This window comes from Aegilops tauschii, chromosome 3 (genome assembly GCF_002575655.3).
Source record: "Aegilops tauschii subsp. strangulata cultivar AL8/78 chromosome 3, Aet v6.0, whole genome shotgun sequence".
NCBI lineage: Eukaryota > Viridiplantae > Streptophyta > Magnoliopsida > Poales > Poaceae > Aegilops > Aegilops tauschii.
The window spans coordinates 529,880,527-529,889,271 of NC_053037.3; the positions used below are offsets into that span (position 1 = coordinate 529,880,527).

The 8,745-nt window shown below is 40.5% G+C and overlaps 1 long non-coding RNA gene across 1 annotated transcript; it reads right to left on the minus strand.

The window, feature by feature from the left end:
• Positions 1-1,864: 1,864 nt before the first annotated feature.
• LOC120976918 (uncharacterized) lies at positions 1,865-5,111 on the minus strand. Its single transcript, XR_005773586.3, has 2 exons — positions 3,073-5,111; positions 1,865-2,383 (listed from the first exon to the last, which is right to left on the minus strand). It is a non-coding gene; the product is annotated as an uncharacterized lncRNA (long non-coding RNA).
• Positions 5,112-8,745: the final 3,634 nt, after the last annotated feature.

Consider the following 8,745-nt stretch of genomic DNA (forward strand, 5'->3'; position numbering starts at 1 on the left):
CCGGCGCGTAGCGTGCTACGATTTGACGGTGCCGCAAATGGTTAACAAGCTGAGGTGCTTTCTCTATTCAGATCTTCAGTCACATGTTTTATTCTGTAGGAGTAGTGGGAAAAAAAAACTTCTAGTCCTGATTGGATATTGATGAAATTTTCGTATGTGATTCTGGTGCATTTGGTATGCGTATAACAGAAATCAAAGAAGAAGAGCTCAGTTTGAGGTACCAAAAAATTTGGGCAATAATTCTAAGAATCCATACTAATGTGATAAAAAGTAGCACGTGTGAACTTTATTTGAAATTATACTCTCAGTTTGATTGGATGATTTTTCACTTGAGTCATAACAATGTCAGATTGTACATATTACTTCCTTTTAATTTTTTCTGTACGATATCAGATTACACGAATGAAGAGCAAACAATAAGGTAAAGAAAAGCTTGACCAAGTGGTAGCAAGTAAGAACATGTTCTTTGTAATCAACACTCACCAATGATTTTAGGAGTAAGAGCCACGATCTGGTACATAAATATTAACCATTTTTTTGAAACTGTCTTCAGCACGTAGTTTATTATTATCTGACCAGATTATTTTGTTGACCAATCCTCTTTTATATGCATCTGAAAATATATAATGTCCCTTTTTTCTGGTATTGTCTGCATGTTCAGTTGCAAGATCATTTCTAGAGGAAAAATGTCTGATGCGCAAGCTAGTGTTGTCGTTGCATCCACTTTGTCCCTTTTCAGTAGGCCAAGTTGTCTCTCTCAGATGTCAGGGGAGCTACATGCTGCTCAATGCACTGCAATGCATTAGTACATACTGTACCTCTTGTTGTAAAACTAATTGATGCATATGTGGACGAAGAGTAGCAAATAAGAGTTGAACAACGACAAATTATATCACCGTGTGCCTTCTGTTCAAGAGAGTTGTGTAGAAACAAGTTTTCTTTATGAATTATATTACCTGGTGTACACATTGTTTGAACTCTTTTGTATCTATGACAATATCATACAGAAATTTAAATATGATGCTGTCAAATTCCCTGGAGTTTATTCAATACACATCCTAATTTGATTAAACTTTTATGACACAATTGTATCCTGAATGAGATGAGTTATTTTATCTTGAAGCCTAAGTGCAACTTCTCCAGTGAGAATCAAACTTGATGTGCAATTCAACACTGTCAAACAAAAGCATCCCTTGATATTGTCATACAAATAAGCAGGTTTGGAACAATATCAAAAAATATATGATTTTTGTTTTGTGGTTTAGCCAAGGATGCAGCTTTGTTACCTCACAATAAGCAAAAGCATCCCTTGCACAAATAAAAACAACAAGCAAATACAAATTTGTAAAACCCTTGATCAGTCTGTACGTTCACCTAAATAGCCAGTCAATTAGTCCCCGGTCTGATTAAACTACCGAACAATTGTCAAGCTGCATCAACGTATAAGTGGACAGAATTCAATAAACCTCCCGCGACACAAACAGTAGAAGGGAGCATCAAGTTGCACCGAAAAAGAGAACTAAATTTATGCAAAGATAAACAGTCTCGACTTAAACCGCCTAGTGAGTTGTTCCAACTGGAGAAGAACGTAAACTGGAACATCATTCAACAATCTCTCAGGTTGGATATCAGTTGTATTTATACAGCTGACAAACTCTACATATGAAGTCAGAAATAAATCTTGTTTGAGTCTTCTCTCAGTTGCTACAGTACAGTGCAAGAATTTCAGATGAACTTGCTAAAGTACAGAGCAAAAATTTCTGATGAGCATGTTCTCACTTAACTTGAAAATTTTCAGATGATGATGCTAAAGTATAGAGCAACAAGACACAAAGGAAAATAAATTAACAGTGCTCAGTACACATAGTAATAAGGTCGCACTAATTCAGCAAGTAGGCACATGAGCATGACATATAGCAGGTTGGCTACAAGTAACACAGAAAGACAAACCAAATGTTGAAATCTACATTAAGCTAGGCTTAGCAATTCCTTGTCAGGTCATTTTTTTTGAACCGGGCTTTAACCCCTTTCCATTGCAAATGAACGGAAATACATCAGTTCCAGAAACTTCCTTGTCAGGTCATACAATCTTTTCATCCCGGTTAAACACGACGAATGAGACATGGTTCAGTGCTAGCAACTTCCTGAAGCTAACAGTAAGTGCATCCAGAGTTACATGCATAGAACATATGCATGCTTCAGTGACACACTTTCAAATGTGATCTCCTGGAAAGAACACAAGTCGAAAACCTCATCTCCTACAAATATCACCACCATTTCCAGCAAGAATGTAGACAACTGAATGACTTAAATAATTATCCGACCATCAAATCAGTGAAACCACCGCCCCTACTTATCTGGGACCTTTTGGATGATATTTGCCCTGTAAAGAATAAGAAAACCGCATTAGCAAAATCGTAGAAAGGACATCATCATTTTTCAAATTTGTTCATTTTACTGCACTAGCATTGCCATAGAAAGTTCAACTGAACATTCCGGATGCCCTTTCCATTTAATATCAGCAATGTGGAAGAAGTTCATATAGTACACTAGTTCATGTACAATAACCCCGCAGGAACAACCAGTAATTAACCTACTCTTGCCATTACTAGTAGGCTTCTAGGAAATCAATTTTTTCACATATATGCCGAGTCGTTCATGTACACACTAGCAAAGGTATATGAAAATTGTATGCAAATGAAGGAACAGAACACACAGAGCACATCCTCTCAACTATTTGCACTAATTGTTGTGATTACCTCTAAAAATTCACCATTATATCTACATCTGCCACATCAATTCCGTGCTCATACTATTCATATTCCCAAATGCCACTGGTTATTCTTTACTACAAATACAAATTAAGGTTCAGAACACTGCTTATTCAAGTTTGCATAGACTATTTCCACAATAATATCTGCAGCCGTGTATCTCATACATAAATCTGGTGCTCATACCACTTATTCAAGTTCGCAATGACACTAGTCTGGAATGAATTGGGGGGAAAATCGCAAAATTTGGGAAGAACCCAATATGACCATGATTAATGGATAATGTGATAAGAGAACATACCCTAGATTCTCGAGGCGCAGAAGATAGCCGGCTCCTTTGGGTAGTTCCGTCGTCGTCCCCCGGAGCTACAACACAGCGGCGCTACATGTACGCGCTCGCCGGCGGCAATGGCGTCTTCGCTGGGAGCGACTCAGAGGAGAGGAGGGGCGCTGGTGCTTTAAAGACGTCGGAACTAGATACAAGATAGAAGGTGGAGAAGGTCCAGGAGAGGGGGCGAGAGAGGCAACGGAGCAGGCTCCCCGAACCCTAGCTCGCAGCTGGAGGGCCTGGTACAGAGGAGAACAGAGAGAGGTACAGGAGACAGGCAACGGAAGGAGACGATAGGATTCGCGCAAATGATTAACTATACGAGGTGCAAGATGTAAAATGTACGAACCACCCATCTTCTAATGCATCTGGTCCATTAATTCTCGATCGAGTGGCTCAGAATCTACTGGTGCATCTGGTGCACCAGTCTGGGCGTTTCATAGGATACGTTCTCGTACCCGCATAGCCCAACCGGCGAGTACCGTCTATTGCTGTACTGGGATCAAACTTTGGACCCTGGAGAATTTCCACCTGACTCGCCAGATTTTTTTTTTAAAAGAGGAGGACCATCAGCCTCTGCATCTGAGCGATGCATACGGCCACTTTATTAATTATTCTCACAAGACCTTACAACGTCATATAACAGTAAGACTAAAGCCACCGTCTAAGCAACAACTGTCGCTACTCCTATCCAATTGATGAAGGGGCGCTGATAGTCTGGGCCTAATACCAAACAGACATCGCAGCCAAACCTAAACATCTAAGACCAGAGGTCTCAACCAGGACGCCTGCCGGGTATGGGGCACCTATCAGTTGTTGGCACGCGAAATCGCCGCACAACACCAGTATATTTGTCGTGCTTTCGTGACGACGAACGATTGCTTTACGAGCAAAGCAACAAAGATTTCCTCGCTTTCGTGGAGGAGAACCGGCCGCTTTTCAGCGCAAAACGGCAAAGATCACCAAACCCTAGGGCTGCTAGGGCTCGGCAAGAAGTAACGACAGAAAATAGACGTACGTGAAAATAGAGTTTGTATTAATAGATCGATTGCTCTCCCTTCCTTCAATCGGCCAGGACCCTTATATAAAGGGCACAAAGGACTTGACATGTACAACCAAAACATCAATTCTAAACCGACGTGTACAACCAAAACATCAATTCCAAACCGAACAGGACAAATACCTTGATTCGGTTACAAGTACAAAGTTGTACCTACCATATCTGCGTGCTAAATTGTATCAACAAGTAATAGTTCCAAGTCTCAACTATACTGATGTACATATACGTTTTGTTTCATAAGAAAATTAATAAAATATTTCGGCAAGGTCGCTAATTACACCATATAATAATGATTGATAGTCCATCATGTATTGTTGCACCTTCTTGTACGTGACTCCATAGCTCCTGCCAAAATTCTTCAGCTTGGTAGCCGAAGCTTGTTAGGACTTGTCCTAAGCTGCGGCAGTTTAGCTTAGTGTATGATAATCTGTCCAGAACTTGTTCTTAGTGGCTGCTAATCCTTGCAAAATCTCATATATTTGTCATGGGTAAATAGCTTCAGCGCACCTGATCTCCAGATGTGTCATCTGCACTAGACTATGACCACGCCTGCATTTTGAATTAAACAGCAAGGGTAGATATATGTATGAACGAATAATCCGACCACATTCATTTAAATTAATTTGGCCGATCATACAAACTATTAGCCAAATTACACCATGAACACATGCCCCCTGTTTTTGGTATAATTGTATTTACCAAAAACACTATCACATTTCCATAGGAAGGCTTCGATAACTTCACCGGCCATATAATTTGTTTAAGGGTGATGTCCAAATAGCACATCTGCCAATTTCTCTTTGGAGATATATTCAAATAATATGTCAGCCAAATTTTCTTAGGGCGATATTTAGAATAATATACCGGCCACATTATCTCAAGCCTCCTTTGACATGCTAGGATAGTAATTTTTTGAATATTTTCCATTGGGAGATTTTGGCAACTTCTCCACAACACGCTTCTCCATCCATGTCATCTTCGGCACCATTGGTTTTTGTCGATCGAACAAGCAATTCTTCTCGGCTATCTCTTCTTTCATTCTAAATGCTCGTAGTCGCTGGACACGCCGTTTCTTAGTGTGTGTGAGTCCCATGGGACACCACCGAGTTCCTGGTTTAGTCCCTAGTGCAGCTGAAATAATTCTGCTGCCCCCCGAGTCTCTCGGCCTATACTGTAGTACTGTTGTTCTGGGAGCAAATATTTTGTTGTTGCCCGAAGAAATCATCCTTTGATCATATGTACTCGTAGTTCCATATTGCCCACTGCCTCCAGTGAATATATCGGCACATGCATCAGCCGACTCATTAGTACTAGCACGTACAACTTTCTTCTCTGAACGTGTGTGCACCTTAGCCTCTAACTTAGATGCATCAATGTCTTTTGTTTCTGGACTGTTCTCTACACTTGCAGCCGATTGGTGGTCACCAAGTTTCATAACATTAGAAGCATCTAAATCATTTGAACTTTGTATAGACTTAGATTCAGCATGCCTCACCGGCACCCACACAAACTTCTTACCACCTCTATGAATTATGCCATTTGTATTGTGCCTCCTAGGCGAGTTTGAAGTTCCCAAGACCACCATGTCATCATTACCACGGATTACATTGCCATCACGTGGTCTCACTTCCTGATTAAACTGAACCCCTTTTTCATGCAATGATTTCCTATACATTGTCCCTGCTGGAATCCACTCTGGTCGAGAATAATACACTGGCCTTGGCGCCCAAGGATTAAAACCCCATGGAGGAAACTGCGGGTACATAGGAGGTGCACAACCCCAATACGTCGGCTCCATTGCAATATAGGGCTGCTGGTCATATAAATTTCTTTGCCATTGCTCATGACCGCCAGGTCCAGAAGGAGATTTAAGACGTTTATTATCTCTAAGCCGGTTAAACACATTGCTGGTCTTGCGTGAGGTGTACTTTTCCAACAACATGCTAACTGATGGCTTTGGTTTTGGAGTTTGTTTCCTTCTTCCATTGACTTTCCAAACTCCTAATTCTGTATATTTTTGTTTGATCATCCTTGGAGAAGCATTATCATCAACAACATTTCTCTTTCTTGCGGATTCGGTCTGATCCGACCGAATAAGCATTTTCTTACTCTCAAGCTCGACCACATTGATAGGAAAAGTGTCACTATCGAGCTTCATCTTAGAACTTTCTGTAAACGTCAATCGTCCTTCATTAATGGCCGATTGCACCTGTTGATGAAACATGCTACAATCATTAGTAGCATGGGAGAAAGAATTGTGCCACTTGCAATAAGCTCTCCTACCCAACTCTTCTGTAGGTGGAATTACATGACCCTCTCTCACTCTAATTAATTTATTTTGCAGCATATCAAAAATTCTATCACACTTAGTAACATCAAAAGTGTATTTAGTTTCATCTCTTCTAGCAGGTGTGGGTTTCAAAACAGAACATGCAAAGGGTTTTTACTTTGACGCTGGAATCCATTCGGCTACACATATATTAACATCAACTTCACTAGCCGAATTACTATCATAATCGAAGGCATTACCTACATGATCATCCTTCTCATTATCAATATTATCTTCAAATCGACTATATTGTTTAATCTCCTTAGTCCGGTTTTCTTGCGCCAAAGCCTTATGCAAAACTTGATTAACATCTAAAAATTCTTGCCCTTCTAGTTTATCCTTAATATGAGCAAGAAGACCCGAAAAGGCAAGATCAGCTAAATCCTTTTCGGCTATGGTCAAGCTGAAACATCGGTTTTTGACATCCCTAAACCTCCTAATATAATCATGAACATGCTCATTATATTTCTGCCTAACCATAGTTAAATCTGAAAGCCGAAGTTCTGTTTCACCGCTATAAAAGTACTCATGAAATTTTTGCTCCAATTGTGCCCATGTTGAAATAGAATTAGGAGCAAGCGATGTAAACCAAGTAAAGGCAATACCGGACAAAGACAACGGAAATAATTTAATCCTATAAACATCCGATGTGCCGATATCACAACATTGGGCTAAAAATTGTCCGATATGCTCGAAAGTGGATCTACCATCTTCCCCTGTAAACCTAACAAAGTAAGGAATTCTAAAATCGCGAGGATAAGCCGTCGAATTGAAGTAATCAGGGTATGGTTTTTTATATGCACGTGCTTTACCCTTAGGTTCTAAACCGAATTCTCTTAGTATACTAGTAAGCTTATCCTTAAAACTATCATTCGGCTGTAGAGAACTAGTTTGTGGAGCAGATGGAACGCTAGCACATGATGGAAACTCCGGCAAAGAAATTTGAGCTTGTGATGCTTGCAACGGAGACCCATTAAAATATGAACCGGGTACCGGCCCGCACGGAATCCCGGTACCGACAGTCAACAACGGTGCTGTACTATATTCTACAGTTGGATAAAAAAGTTGCTGCAAAGTAGAATTAGAACTAGCACTTCGGTTAATGCTGTTGTGATTTTGTGGAACCAAAGTTGAGACAGTAGGAGCAGCTACGCTAGGCATAAAATTATTAACCGAACTACTCACATAGTTCCGGCCACCTTGATCGCTATTTAAAGGAACATTGGGATGCACAACGTTATTAACCGATGCACCATGTGTATGAATATTACTAGGAAAGTTAATGAATCCTGTATTTTGCAGCGGCATCAGCTTTTCCTCAGAATATCCATCATTGATTTGCAACACTAATGACCGAACATGACTAGGTAAATTATTTTCAAGATCTTTATGAAGCTGCTCCTTAAATTCTTCAATTTTATTAGCTACTGATTGAGTAATCGTGTGTGTCATAGTTTTCACATCAGAATCGTACTTGATAGCTACGCACACATCAATTAGATGAGAAATTTTATTCGGTTGACTTTTTTACCTTGGCGTTGATCGAATCTAAAGGGTTCGGCACATGTACCTTCTTGACGACGCTGATCCTTGTCTTGCGGTATCCAGTCAACTTCAATTTTAGTCACTCAGCCATCTCTTTCTTAAGCTCTTGTTCAAGCTCGCGCTGATCATCTTCCGACAGATCGTCGAGTGTGACGGCGATGACGTTCTCCGGGTCGATGTCGCTCCCATTCTTGGACTCGGTACTCATCGTGTGCTTCTTCTTTCCGTCCCAGCGGAGTCGCCAATTGTGTTGGCACGCGAAATCACCGCACAACATCAGGATATTTGTCGTGCTTTCGTGACGACGAACGATTGCTTTACGAGCAAAGCAACAAAGATTTCCTCGCTTTTCGTGGAGGAGAACCTGCCACTTTTCAGCGCAAAACGGCAAAGATCACCAAACCCTAGTGCTGCTAGGGTTTGGCAAAAAGTAACGACAAAAAATAGACGTACGTGAAAATAGAGTTTGTATTGATAGATCGATTGCTCTTTCTTCCTTCAATCGGCCAGGACCTTATATAAAGGGCACGAAGGACTTGACGTGTACAACCAAAACATCAATTCCAAACCGAACAGGACAAATCCCTTGATTCGGTTACAAGTACAAAGTTGTACCTATCATATCTGCTTGCTAAATTGTATCAACAAGTAATAGTTCCAAGTCCCAACTATACTCATGTACAGATACGTTTTGGTCCACAAGGAAATTAAT